Genomic DNA, 15,536 nt, shown 5'->3' on the forward strand with positions numbered 1-15,536 from the left:
CAATTTCCCCCTTCTCTCCAGGAGCGCCCACTTCTCCCTTGTCCCCTTTAGAGCCCTGACTTCCTTTGTCCCCTGTGCCACCAGCGTCCCCTTTATCCCCTGTTGGACCAGTCTCGCCTGCATTCCCCGTGACGCCTTTAGATCCTTTAGCCCCCTTCGTGCCCTTGCTTCCTTTAAGGCCTGGGTAGCCAACGTCTCCCTTGGTTCCTTTACCTCCCTTACTTCCCTGAAGTCCTTTAGGTCCAGTATCGCCAGGTATACCTTTCTGCCCCAGCGATCCTAGTGTGGCTGGGCCTTCAGCACCAACTGACCCCGGTGCCCCGGGGTCTCCTTTGTCTGTGGAGGGTTCACCCTTATCTCCCTTTGGCCCTGCAGGTCCGTTGGGACCAGTCGGCCCCGTGTCACCTAAATCTCCCTTTTCACCTGAATATATGTAAAATGATATTATACATGTGTTCACATACATCTCAAAAGTATCATTAATTAGATATTTACTTTTATTACCTAATCAGTGAATTTTGTTGTTTTATTATAGATTTAATATTTTCGTCTATTCTGTATGTGTTTTCAGTTTTTCTTATCTTTTCAAACCGATCTACTGACTGGCGATCTATTGCCCGGTCAGTAGACTGCGATCTATTGCCCGGTCAATAGACTGCACGTTCTATTGACCGGTAACGTATTTCGGAAAAAAAACGATCCGGGTTTCAAATTTAGTTGTTTGTAACACTGCACAGACATGGTAAACAATCATCTTATTCGATCTTTCGACATTGGTTTTAAAAATTGTGTGATTTCAATGGTCGGATATTTTATTTAATGAGAGTTACTTTTAATTAATACAATGACCGGTCCTTTGGGTGAGACCTATCAACCGAGGTCCCGCGTCGCAGTAGGTGCACTGCTGGCACGAAAAAGGTCCCTCTCCACCGGCAAGTGGTGGTTCCATATGAGTGAAAAATTTTCGAGAGGAATGTAAACAATAGTCTATTCAATCAATCTTTAACTACTATTAAAGATGCACCATATCTAGGTATATATTTACAATATGGTACGGGAACCTTCTGTACTGAATATACAATATTGTGAACACTTAATACGGAAAATAAAATTAGGTAATAAAACAATTATTTAATGCCTTAACAGTCAATAGAACAGAAAATTTTTCCCTCGGTGCAGGGAACAGCTCAGTGTGTTCTATTGAACACACTGAGCTGTTCCCTGCACCTCGGGAAAAATATTCTGGTCTATTGACTGCTCAGGCATTAAATAATTGTATAATACATGTTATTATGCTTCTAGAAAGGTAATTAACATTTTCTTTAATCTCTTCATGCAATCAGAATTATTCAGTTCACAAATTGACGTCATCATAAGAGAAAATTAAACGTGCATATCATGGAGCGTTGTCTCTTGTAATTTTTTGTAGTTACAGTTGATGTCAGATATGGCAACCTGATGCAAGGGAGATATAATTCAAATTACTTATGATCTCTGTTTCGACCAGACTCAATATCTAGTATATCTTTTATTTATTTGTTTTAGTTTGGTATATGATTGCTATGTATTCTTGTGTTTTGTATATGATTGCTGTGTATTTTTGTGTTTTGTAAAGGATTGCTGTGTATTTTTGAGTTTTGTATATGATTGCTGTGTATTTTTGTGTTTTGTATATGATTACTGTGTATTTTTGTGTTTTGTATGATTGCTGTGTATTTTTGTGTTTTGTATATGATTGCTGTGTTTTTTTGTTTTTTGTATATGATGGCTGTGTATTTTTGTGTTTTGTATATGATTACTGTGTATTTTGTGTTTTGTATGATTGCTGTGTATGTTTGTATTTTGTATGATTGCTGTATATTTTTTGTGTTTTGTATATGATTGCTGTGTGTTTTTGTGTTTTGTATATGATTGCTGTGTATTTTTGTGTTTTGTATATGATTGCTGTATATTTTTGTGTTTTGTATGATTGCTGTGTATTTTTGTGTTTTGTATATGATTGCTGTGTTTTTTTTGTTTTTTGTATATGATTGCTGTGTATTTTTGTGTTTTGTATGATTGCTGTGTATTTTTGTGTTTTGTATATGATTGCTGTGTATTTTTGTGTTTTGTATGATTGCTGTGTATTTTTGTGTTTTGTATATGATTGCTGTGTATTTTTGTGTTTTGTATGTGATTGCTGTGTATTTTTGTGTTTTGTATATGATTGCTGTGTATTTTGTGTTTTGTATATGATTGCTGTGTATTTTTGTGTTTTGTATATGATTGCTGTGTATTTTTGTGTTTTGTATATGATTGCTGTGTATTTTTGTGTTTTGTATATGTATGATTGCTATGCATTTTTGTGTTTTGTATGATTGCTGTGTATCTTTGTGTTTTGTATATGATTGCTGTGTATTTTTGTGTTTTGTATATGATTGCTGTGTATTTTTGTGTTTTGTATGATTGCTGTGTATTTTTGTGTTTTGTATGATTGCTGTGTATTTTTATGTTTTGTATATGATTGCTGAGTATTTTTGTGTTTTGTATATGATTGCTGTGTATTTTTGTGTTTTGTATATGATTGCTGTGTATTTTTGTGTTTTGTATATGATTGCTGTGTATTTTTGTGTTTTGTATATGATTGCTGTGTATTTTTGTGTTTTTTGTCCTCTTGAGTGTTTACAAATCGTGCTTACTCGAATCTTTATTTTGCATCCACTAAAAAAATCGTGACTTACGTTAAATTTTTGCGGACAAACACATGAAATACATACATACATACATACTTACATACATACATACATACATACATACATACATACATACATACATACATACATACTTACATACAGATGGACGGACAGTCAAAAAAAAAACTATATACATCCTACTCTTCGATTACGTGGGAATAAAAATTGTATTTTTATCCACAAAAGTTACATGTTTACAAATATTCTTATTGAGTAAAAAATACTCAATTATCCGTTAAGGATGTTCAGTTTACCATTAACTGGTGTGCTAACTATAACTGAGGTTATATGGTCTTAAGGATGTGAAGCGTTTCCGTTGTTTTCAATGTGATTTACTGCATCTGGTCACAGGATCATGAAACAGACTTAGACTTAAGTCAAATTTTTAATCGCCTGTAAAATGTTTATTGATTATCGAACGAACCTCTAGTTCTGCAGAAAACACTTTTGTAAAGTAATATTTATTTTTTTTTCTTTTTTAGTTTGCTTTAAGCGTATCACTGTATACTGTTCTGATTTTAGTTTGCTCTGAGCGTATTACTGTGTATACTGTTCTGATTTTAGTTTGCTTTGAGCGAATTACTGTATACTGTTCTGATTTTAGTTTGCTTTGAGCGAATTACTGTATACTGTTCTGATTTTAGTTTGCTCTGAGCGTATTACTGTTTACTGTTCTGATTTTAGTTTGCTCTGAGCGTATTACTGTGTATACTGTTCTGATTTTAGTTTGCTTTGAGCGTATTACTGTTTACTGTTCTGATTTTAGGTTGATTTGAGCGTGTTACTGTGTATACTGTTCTGATTTTAGTTTGCTCTGAGCGTATTACTGTGTATACTGTTCTGATTTTAGTTTGCTTTGAGCGAATTACTGTATACTCTTCTGATTTTAGTTTGCTTTGAGCGAATTACTGTATACTGTTCTGTTTTTAGTTTGCACTGAGCGTATTACTGTTTACTGTTCTGATTTTAGGTTGATTTGAGCATGTTACTGTGTATACTGTTCTAATTTTAGTTAGCTCAGAGCGTATTACTGTTTACTGTTCTGATTTTAGGTTGATTTGAGCGTATTACTGTATACTGTTTTGATTTTAGTTTGCTCTGAGCGTATTACTGTTTACTGTTCTGATTTTAGGTTGATTTAAGCGTGTTACTGTGTATTCTGTTCTGATTTTAGTTTGCTCTGAGCGTATTACTGTTTACTGTTTACAAATATTCTTATTGAGTAAAAAATACTCAATTATCCGTTAAGGATGTTCAGTTTACCATTAACTGGTGTGTTAACTATAACTGAGGTTATATGGTCTTAAGGATGTGAAGCGTTTCCGTTGTTTTCAATGTGATTTACTGCATCTGGTCACAGGATCATGAAACAGACTTAGACTTAAGTCAAATTTTTAATCGCCTGTAAAATGTTTATTGATTATCGAACGAACCTCTAGTTCTGCAGAAAACACTTTTGTAAAGTAATATTTATTTTTTTTTCTTTTTTAGTTTGCTTTAAGCGTATCACTGTATACTGTTCTGATTTTAGTTTGCTCTGAGCGTATTACTGTGTATACTGTTCTGATTTTAGTTTGCTTTGAGCGAATTACTGTATACTGTTCTGATTTTAGTTTGCTTTGAGCGAATTACTGTATACTGTTCTGATTTTAGTTTGCTCTGAGCGTATTACTGTTTACTGTTCTGATTTTAGTTTGCTCCGAGCGTATTACTGTGTATACTGTTCTGATTTTAGTTTGCTTTGAGCGTATTACTGTTTACTGTTCTGATTTTAGGTTGATTTGAGCGTGTTACTGTGTATACTGTTCTGATTTTAGTTTGCTCTGAGCGTATTACTGTGTATACTGTTCTGATTTTAGTTTGCTTTGAGCGAATTACTGTATACTGTTATGATTTTAGTTTGCTTTGAGCGAATTACTGTATACTGTTCTGTTTTTAGTTTGCACTGAGCGTATTACTGTTTACTGTTCTGATTTTAGGTTGATTTGAGCATGTTACTGTGTATACTGTTCTAATTTTAGTTAGCTCAGAGCGTATTACTGTTTACTGTTCTGATTTTAGGTTGATTTGAGCGTATTACTGTTTACTGTTTTGATTTTAGTTTGCTCTAAGCGTATTACTGTTTACTGTTCTGATTTTAGGTTGATTTAAGCGTGTTACTGTGTATTCTGTTCTGATTTTAGTTTGCTCTGAGCGTATTACTGTTTACTGTTCTGATTTTATGTTGATTTGAGCGTGTTACTGTGTATACTGTTCTGATTTCAGTTTTCTCTGAGCGTATTACTGTTAACTGTTCTGATTTTAGTTTGCTTTGAGCGAATTACTGTATACTGTTCTGATTTTAGTTTGCTTTGAACGTATTTACAGTGTGTGAGTCTTACCTTTTAGTGCGATGTCACATGAACAGGCGTTAACGTTGCTTGTGAGAGAGATGATTTTGGCTTTAATCTGTCCTATTCTGATATAGAGGGCCGAATAGTAGCTCTGCCAAGTACTGTATTGAGCCGACGAGGAGCGAGCAAGCGCCAACACCACCACGAACACAAACGCCAGCTTCATTTTTCTTGTACCGACATTCGCTTGGCTGCTGTGAAAGGACTGTATGGAGGCTTTCTCTCTGCATGGATAAATTTAATACAAGGAAAATATCTCGCATACTGTTGCCAACCATGCCTAATTCTATTTTGAAAGATTAGATGTTCTTTTTGCATAAAAAAATGATACTAACATGTACGAGTATAAGATGATATTACCAGATTGACAGAAATAATATTTTTTATTCATTTTTTTTATTGCCTCTTTTTTGATATATAATGTTATAAAATAACAAGAGGCACACGGGTCTTATAGGTCACCTGAGTATCGTGTAACAACTTTCAAACAATTAAAATTGGCCATGAAATTCACAATTCACAATTTTGAAAGAGGCACCATTGCTTATCATAATTATTAACCTAGCTTGCTTACTCTATTTACGTAATACCCAGAGGTAGATAAGAGTAATAAAGAGAAAATGCACTTCCACTTTATAACCAGTTGTGCACCTCACCCCAAATGAACAACTGACCCTGGGGCCACATATTTCAAAATTTTGCAAATTTTTATAAAATGGTTGATTAATACTAAAGAGCAGATTTCAGAGCATTAATTTATTTTCATACTATGTAAACCCCCCCCCCCGACCCAGCGGGCATAAAAAGATAAAGATTTTGCTAGATGCAGCTTGAATATGTATATATTTGGATCATTGGCATAAAACCCAGGAGCAAAGAAAAAGATTTTCAAAGAATAATGCATTTTCACTATATAATCAATAGAGCCCCGCCCCAATACCAAAACCCCTGACCTTGGGGCCATAAAATTCACAATTTTGGAAGAGACACTCTTGCTCATCATAACTATGTGTTTAGTTAGCTTATTCAATACCCAGAAGCAGAGAAGAAGATTTTCAAAGAATAAATGCATTTTCACTATATAATCAATAGAGCCCCGCCCTAACACCAGAACCCCTGACCCTGGGGCCATAAAATTCACAATTTTGAAAGAAGTACTCTTTCTCATCATAACTATGTACTTAGTTTATTTAATACCCAGAAGCAGGGAAGAAGTTTTTTTTAAAGAATAAATGCATTTTCACTATACTAGTAGTATAATCAATATAGCCCCGCCCTAACACCAGAACCCCTGACCCTGGGGCCATAAAATTCACAATTTTGGAAGAAGCACTCTTGATTATCATAACTATGTACTTAGTTATTTTATTTAAGGAGGAACAGGACCTTTAGCTGAAAAAATTCCTGTCAATGAATTTTTTTCGTATTTTTTATATTACTTATTTAATATGTACTTAAAGCTGACATGAACTCTTAAAAAGGCATCAGTTTTCATCTTTGTACGACTTACTACATTCCTGTACGCCTTTGTCCGACATATTTGTTCGATTCCGCCATATTTAATCGAAGATTTTTGGCCACCTGTACCTGCTATATATAGCCCTGTAGAACTGTTTCACTTGAGTGATTTTCTAGCCTGGCTGTCGACATGTACACATCTCCGATAGCATAGTTTTTAGAAGTCCATAAACTGACCAAATACATGTTTGAAAAGAAAGAATTCAACAAAAAATAGAATTATACCGAGAATTGAATTATTTTTGAATGCATTTGCTGCAATATAGAAAATACACTAACACGGAATACATTCATGTACAGGAAAAACCCATGCAAGTCGAGAAAACGCGTCAAACGCAGTGATAAAACATTTACCTGAATATACTGCTATCGTTACAGGGATGTGCACATGTCGAAAGAATTATCCAATTTTACTTTTATTCAAAAATGCATCTCAGAAGTCATGTAATCCACTGCTAACTCAACAGTAAAAGATGCTTGGACACACGTGGTCCATGCCGATCATTTTATTTGGTCAGGGAAAATATCAAAGGTTGAAAGCTCAGTGAGGTTGATTGAAAAAAATGCAAGTAATATTTTCAAAAATAAACATTACTCTTGTATGTAAATGTTATATATAAAATTTATGATTACATGGTTTAACTTCATTAAATCTGTAATAAAGCATGCATTATTATGAATCATTCACCTTTTAAAGATATTTTCCTGTGATGGGGGGGGGGGGGGGGTAAAACATGCATATTAACATTCTCATAAAAATAATTTAATAAAAACGTCTGAAACAGATTGGTTTATTTATGATTAATTATTATCAAATGAATACTGTGTATTGGCTTTATTAGACCTAATATAATTTTATTCAAAGTGATTTATAATTTTATACACAATGCCTGGAAGAAAAAGTGAGCAAGTTCACATACCTCACGCTCCCCCGAAAGTCGAAGTGCTGTTTCCTTGTAATATGTACATCTATACACATTGTGTCCTAAATATCTGCAAAGTTTGACGAAATTGTTTGCAGCGGTTTATGAGGAATTGCGCTGACAAACTGCTCATCTCTATATTCAAGATATGGCCAAAATCTAAATGTAACAGTGCGGAAATTCCCGATAAAATAAAGAATTCGGAATTTCCTGGTGATGTGCTAATCCACATATTGTCTCCTATAAATATCTGCAAAGTTTGACAAAACTCTGTGCAGTGGTTTATGAGAAGTTGCGCTGACCAAAAAAAAAAAGACTGACTGAGGGGTCAAAAACATTATACCTCAAGCAACTTGTTGCGAGGGGTATAATAAACGAGTTTGATTCTGTGGTACAATAATAATGAAAATAGAATATAATTTAATGTGAATTAAATTTCTAGACATAGTTAATTAATGATTATTAGAAAAAGCATATAGATATAAATATAGAGACAGAAAACACTCCGTGAGAATTCCACATACTCCCTAGAATTAGCTTTTTAAAAATTCACTTGTCTGTTGTCTAGGTCTAGGTTCGACACGTACGTTTGAGCATAGGCGTCGGAACCGGGGGGGGGGCTTTTTTTTTTACAAATATATACTTACATGTAGCATAAACATTGAACATTGCTGCGTAGGTTTAGCCCCCCCCCCCCCCAATTTCCAAAGACAAGTCGCAGCATAGGTTTAAAAGAAAAAAGGAAAGTGTTGGTGTTTGGAGAACAATTTTAAATGCGAATCTACCCCCCCTCACCCCCCCCACCCCCCGAAATAGAATTTTCGCGTTTTGGAAAAGGGCATTAATTTTCCTTTTTATTTTTTAAGCTTGTCAGATTTTCTTGAATGTATGAAAAAAAATTCATTGCACTTAGCCCCTACACTTTCAATTTGCTTCCGACGCCTATGCGTTTGAGAAGGTATTTGAGAAAGTGCCCAATGTTCCCATTCATGTGATGTATATTTCACGTTCATTATATCCCCCGCTTGAAAAGTTGGAGGGTATATAGTAATCGTTATGTCCGTCCGTCTGTCTGTTACGCTTTGGGGTACCCATCTCTTATCCGCAAATCTTCTTATAACACTTAGTGAAATTTAATGAAACTTCCACAGAATCTTAGGTTTATTACATATTACCATTGTGCACCTCCTATTTTACTTTTTGACCCGACACGTATTTTAGCGACAACAGCAAAATATGGACTTTGCCATTATAACCATATGGGAAGGCGGGGGTATCATTTAGTGAGCTCATTGCTCACAATATCTCTAGTTTCCCTTTCATATTGGGCGTTTGGATTAACTTCTTGTCCAAATTAAAATTATTGAATTTATGAAGTTTCGACATCCCGCCTGAAAAAAATCCTTGATCTGTCCTAAGGCTAAATAAATGGTACAGCACAAAATGCGTAGGATCTTATACCTATCATTGCCCTTACGGATGGTTACAGAGTGAGAGTGAGAGAGAGAGAGAGAGAGAGAGAGAGAGAGAGAGAGAGAGAGAGAGAGAGTTCAATATACAAAATAGTAAATTAAAAAAAATCCGTATTCAACCAGTGTCAAGTATCCCTACCCTAGCTTATCTCCCAAATATTCCTACAGAAATTATTTTTATATTTAAAAAAATAGCTAGACTATCAAGCAGGGATACTGAAATCTCGAAAGACTCTCTATAACAGCATAATTATAAAACAGTTACATTTCTCAAAATGCACATACTTTGTGGTCGGGGTGACACATTTTAAAAAAAAATCTCAAAATTGAATTCGGTAGAAATGTCTTTCTTCCAAGAATATTTAAATAACGCCCCCCCCCCTAAAAAAAATCAAATGCCTAAATGTGAATCTGGACAGGGGATGGCCTTTCTCCGTGTGTTTGTGTGTTAAAGAGCGTATAGATGTACACATAAAAAAAAATTCTATTCTGGTTAATTGCTTTTAAGATTTGAAGTAAATAATTACCGTACATCAAATTACTTGGTTTAGATTTGAGATTTGTACTAAAATAATCAGTTATAATTGAAAAATGAATTTTGCGACGCAAACCAACTGCAGACTATACACATGACTTTGTAGAGAATGTATATTAGAACTACATGTAGATAGACAATTCACAATTATAGCTTATGAACAGCAGTTATAATACCCCCCCCCCCCCTTGAACAGCCGCGCAAATACCAAATAACTTCTCATTCCACTTGTGATATTTTCCCTGACCAAATTCTGATCAGCACGGACTAAGTGTATCGACTTGCTAGTCTGTACGGAGTAATGACAGTGTGTTTACCTGTTTACTATTGAGCTTTTACGGAGTTTATTTCTTTTTTGTGATGCATATTTCAATAAATGGAATTCAGAGTGTATATCACTTGACTTGTGCACATCTTCGAACCGATGCAGTAACCTATTACCAGGTATGGGTACGTTTACAGCGTTCGAGGCGTTTTCTCGATATGCATCAATTGCATAGGAGCTGCAAATCAAAGACGTTGGTCGTTTTGTTCCATTTAAATGATATAATTTCAAAATGTGTTTGCACATTTTACTGCTATTTATTTCAAGTTTATTCTGCATAAATTGGCGCACTGTAAAAATATTCGTGCATCTAAATTTCTCTTCCACACTTGCATTTTTTTCTTTTGATTCAAATCAATAATTATTCAGAAATATGATGATCATGCAGTTTATTGTAGTTTTGAAATGTCTTCACCTCATGTGTTCTCATATGCTTTACCATCGGAGATGTGCACAAGTCGATACCCAAACCAAAAAATCATTCAAGTGTAACGAGCGCTTTGGGGTATATATCGTTACAATGAGACAATGTATCTGAAAGAAATATGGCGGAATACGGCTATAGTTGGTATGAAACAAGTCGTACATAGATGAAAATGTTGCGTTTTTAAGAATTCATGTCAGCTTTAACATTTTAAAACGGTCCTGTCATGGGGTTTCTTGACTTATTAAAAGATATCGCCCCACAAATACCGCCCTATTTAGAGTCTGTATGGAGTTTAGATACTTCATGTTTATGGGCCAATAACGGAGTCCATAATGCGAATTTTTACGCACAAACGATAAATATGATAGATAACACTATATTCTCAAATATTTCATAACATTCATAGTGTTTAAATTATCTGAAAGCAATTGTTTTAATTTTATATAGTATTTGGGTGGGATAATTTCTGCATTCTTCAAGGCAGCTTCAACGACAAAAACCTCATTTGGAAAAAATTCTGTCAATAAATATTTCTAAATTTACGATTGAATGTCAGTCCTTCATCGTAAATATTTACTGCGTAAATATCACAGGGTGAAGCTTAGCTCAATATCGCACAGGACATCGTTGAATTAGACGTAAGCATGATAAAAACGCTTCATGTTTGTATTTTCCGAGTGCGGGAAATCAATTGTGACGTCACACGAAAATATAAACATTCATAATTATCTAAATAGAGAGAATCTCGGCCACTAAACACGAAAAAATATTAACTTTAAAAAATCTGCTTCAGAAATTTATCACGATACATTGACTGTGACCTGTTTATTATGAAATAAAACTGATCATGACGGGTGTATGTACTTGATCTCGCTGCACTGAGAATTCAAACACTACGTCTATGACGTCACTGACGTCAGACTGCAGGTTAAAGAGAAACAAATGTGTGGATTGGGCCACTTCACAATATCTAAATGATGGCAAGATCTTTAAGAATTTTATTAATAAATATTTCTAAAATTAAATGTTTTAAAATTTTTTTTAGAATTTAGAATAAAATTACACAAGAACTGTTGATTTTAACGTTATGTAACATGTATATCATCACCGATTATGACGTGATATGTCTTTTTAGTCATGTGACATGTGTCCTGTCTCCCCTTAATACCCAGAAGCAGAGAAGAAGATTTTCAAAGAATAAATGCATTTTCACTATATCATCTATAGAGCCCCGCCCTAACACAAGAACCCCTGACCCTGGGGCCATAACATTCACAATTTTGGAAGAAGCACTCTTTCTCATCATAACTATGTTTTTAGTAAGTTTATTTAATACCCAGGAGCAGAGAAGAAGATTTTCAAAAATTAATGCATTTTCACAATATGATCAATAGAGCCCCACCCTAACACAAGAACCTCTGACCCCGGGCCATAAAATTCACAATTTTGGAAGTAGCACTCTTGCTCATCATAACTATGTACTTAATTATTTTATTTAATACCCAGAAGCAGAGAGGAAGATTTTCAAAGAAATAATGCATTTTCACTATATAATTTATATAGCCCCACCCTAGCACAAGAACCCCTGACCCTGGGGTCATGAATTTCACAATTTAAGTAGAGGACTCCATGTTTATTACATTCATGCCAACAGTTTGCCGGCTTGATGTCCAGGAGTAAAGAAGATTTTTAAAGATTGCAGTAATTTTGGTGGTTTTGGCCCCACCCCTCAAGCCCCAGGGGGGGGACCATAAAATTCACAATTTTGTTTCCCTTCACCCATAGATGCTGTGCATCAAATTTTGTTGAAATTTGTTCAATGGTTTCAGAGAAGAAGCTGAAAATCTTCAAATGTTAACACACGACGGACGACGGACGAAAACGGATAGCAATAGGTCACCTTAGTTACTCAGGTGACCTAAAAAGCATGCAACAAATATAACTATAGACAATAACATCTATCTACATCTTACAAGACATTAAAAATTGTTGTGGAGCTTACTATCTACAAAATTTATACATATGAAATGTTCAGTGTTTCTACAAAGAAATGTATTACAGGTGAAATTACATTTTGATTTTAACACTTAATTTAATAGCATGGTATATTTGAAAAAAAAAAACCAATAAATTCTGAAATAATGATTATAATGCGTCTAATATTGGTTGCCAAATTTCATTAAAATTATCCCAATTACAATCTGAGCAATATTTACATAAATAATTTAACTAAAACTTGATATTGGCTAATCCGAATTTTCTATATTTTCCTTATATTATAAGGATATATTTGTTTTTTATGCTTCCTATATTAAAACTTTTCTTATTTTCACATATTACAGTAGTAAAGTAGCCTTATAAAGATACAAAAACAAAGTTTTTATCGTTTATTTAGAGAGATAGAATACTTCTTTTTAATTGATTTTGACTCGAGATCGTACCAAGATTGGAGTCTTTAAAAGTTAAAACATAACTGTAGTTTGAATGGAAAATCATATACATTTTATAAATTTAAGAAAAAAAATGTCCCTTATTATCAATTTTACAAATTTTGAAAAATTCTTCAAGTCTTTAACTGTGTAAAAATTATTAGTAAGTTCATTGTTCAATAGTAATTTTGCGAAACAGAAAAGAACATATTTTCATACGCTGCAATTCTGCCAAAAATAAAGTCCTTGCTTTATCTCAAACCCAGTTTACCATTTCCACGGCTTAATGTATTAGACGTATTATAAGCAATATACTTTGAATATTTCATCTAGTCCGAAATCAGATAAGAATCCTTCCTTAATTAAAGTCTTACCGAATTATTATCAAGAGCGTCCGTGGTCTGTCTGTTTGATAGAATGCCCTGCTACAGGATTATAAAGCATGTCTCCCACAACATGATATAATACGCGTGCGCTGGATGTCCGTCGATTATACCCTGTTTTTCGTTATCCGTAGAGGCATGACGGGAAGTATACCAGGATCCAGGCTACTGGTCAAGCCCTGGTCATAGTTTGTAAGTGGGTATAACATTAGCAGAGCTAACACTATTTCTTAAAATTCATGACTCTGATTTAACTCTTAAGTCAGAAATAATAAAAGCAACCCCGTGTAAATGCCAGCATTTTTTGCTCTTTTTATTTTCTTATTGTGGCTGTATCCCATAGCAGCATGTATGAATAAAACATTTCAAATTTGGGATTTTACACAGAAATGCGATTAAATTAAAGTTATGTTTCAAAATAAAATCACAAAATTCATCATGATAGTATGTATAAGGGATGCATGGGTCCATTTTTTCAATTAAGAAATAAAAATCTAGTTTATAAACTTCAATGGGAATTGAAGTGGGTCGGTCACGCGATCAAATCCTGTGAAGGCCGAAGGCCTTCTCAGAAGATTTGATCACGTACCGACCCACTTCAATTCCCATTGAAGTTTATAAACTTGTTATTTATTACTTATATATACATTTGAGATGGACAATTAAATATTAAATTAAATATATTCGGATATAAATGTTGCACTAACCGATCGCCCGTAGATTTCCGTCAAAGTACGCAGGGTGTAAATCGGCTTGAACGGCGGTTACGCTTCGAATTCGTCATGCTATTTCGAAGGGAATATTTTGTTAAAGGCTACTTGTGATCAGTAATAGTGAATAGATTTTTGTCTGGGAATATATTTATTTGTGAAAAATGATCATAAATGCAGAAAAGACACAGGAAACACGTCCGAGAATTGATGATGAAAAGTTGGAGGAATTTCGGTCGCCTGGATGGATCCGATGGATTGAGACACTTGTCCAAGCCAGTTAATTTGCAATCAAGTATTAATTTTGATCAAAAACGTTTAATCTACGATTTCAGTAACTAAAGGTACATTTATTATGTTAACACGGAGACACTGTCCGTCGACAGTTTACATTGAAGCACGACAGCGCAGATCGAGGTGTTTCTCAGCTGTTCGTGGCGTGATTGTAATGCTTTGATATTTTCCAATAGATTTACATATTTATCGTGAGTAGAATTTTTTGAAAAAAATATAGTTTTGGCCTATATCATGAAGATTTAACTTAAGGTCTAACAAAAATAAGGATACACTAAAAAGTTAGAGACTGTGCAGTTGACAAAAATGACATACATGTACAACGTGTAAACAAAGGCTAACATTAGATTCTATCGGTATATTCTCTAGGTACACAGGTTAAATCGATCGCCAAAAATGTATGAAGTATTTGTTCACGTTGTAAATAAAACAATTATTTCAATTGCTTATTTTGTTCATCTTTATGTATACATGAAAAGCAAGTCATTTTATTTTATATTTATAAGTAACGGTAGATATTATTCCGCCGTGTGATTCGGTCATGTATTGACCTTTGACCTCCGACAAACTTCATACAGAATTGAAGACATTATCTCTCTGTGTGTTTATATAGTGGAAAGATACCACAAATGTATATATTAGTGATTTAATTTATTAATGTCACAGGGTGAATAAATTAATATTATAATAAATACTATATATATATAATGTATTATTGATTTGTGACCTAATATACTAATCATTTCATTACCATCATCATAATCATCTTCACCTATACGGCATAGTAAATTACAGTCCTCTGGAATTTACAATGTGCTCAGTCATTCATTGATATTCATGGGGTTAAATGCCTATTGGTTGGTTTGAGAGAGTGAAAGGTCAAAGGTGTTTGTGTCAGAATGGGTGCGGCTTGAAGGTGTATGATTGGTTGATATTTTAGTGTGAGAAGTGTTGTGTTTTTTTTACTAGTTTTGAACCAAATACGCATGCTTGGCGCCAAACACCCATAATAATTCACTCCACCCTAAGACAGCCGGGAGGAAGGAATAGTTTATCTCCTCTCCATACATAAAGTCATTTCATTGAATAATGATGACAAATTAAACCTATTCGGTCACTATGGAACGCCAAGACTGTCTTATATGAGGATTAAACATTATATGCAGTGTTTCCTTTATTATATGCGGTACTATTTTAATTATATGCGGTACTAGTTTAATTATAGGAAGTAGGTTTTACATTATATCGTGTACAACTTCCATTATATGCAGTACTTCTCTCATTATATGATGTAGATATGTCATTATATTATGTATATCTATCATTATATAAAGTGCTTTTGATATTATATGCGGTAGTTCTAACAGGGGGTTTCATCCCAGTCCAAAAAAATAA

The 15,536-nt window shown here is 34.0% G+C and overlaps 1 long non-coding RNA gene across 1 annotated transcript; it reads right to left on the reverse strand.

Moving 5' to 3' along the window:
- Positions 1–368: 368 nt before the first annotated feature.
- On the reverse strand, positions 369–13,228 carry LOC134272386 (uncharacterized). Its single transcript, XR_009993177.1, has 3 exons — positions 13,129–13,228; positions 5,114–5,349; positions 369–423 (listed from the first exon to the last, which is right to left on the reverse strand). It is a non-coding gene; the product is annotated as an uncharacterized LOC134272386 (long non-coding RNA).
- Between the last annotated feature and the right edge of the window lie 2,308 nt (positions 13,229–15,536).

Source organism: Saccostrea cucullata, unplaced genomic scaffold (genome assembly GCF_032062105.1).
Source record: "Saccostrea cucullata isolate Sc308-1 unplaced genomic scaffold, CSIRO_AGI_Scuc_v1 ctg7805, whole genome shotgun sequence".
In the NCBI taxonomy this organism is placed as follows: Eukaryota; Metazoa; Mollusca; class Bivalvia; order Ostreida; family Ostreidae; genus Saccostrea; species Saccostrea cuccullata.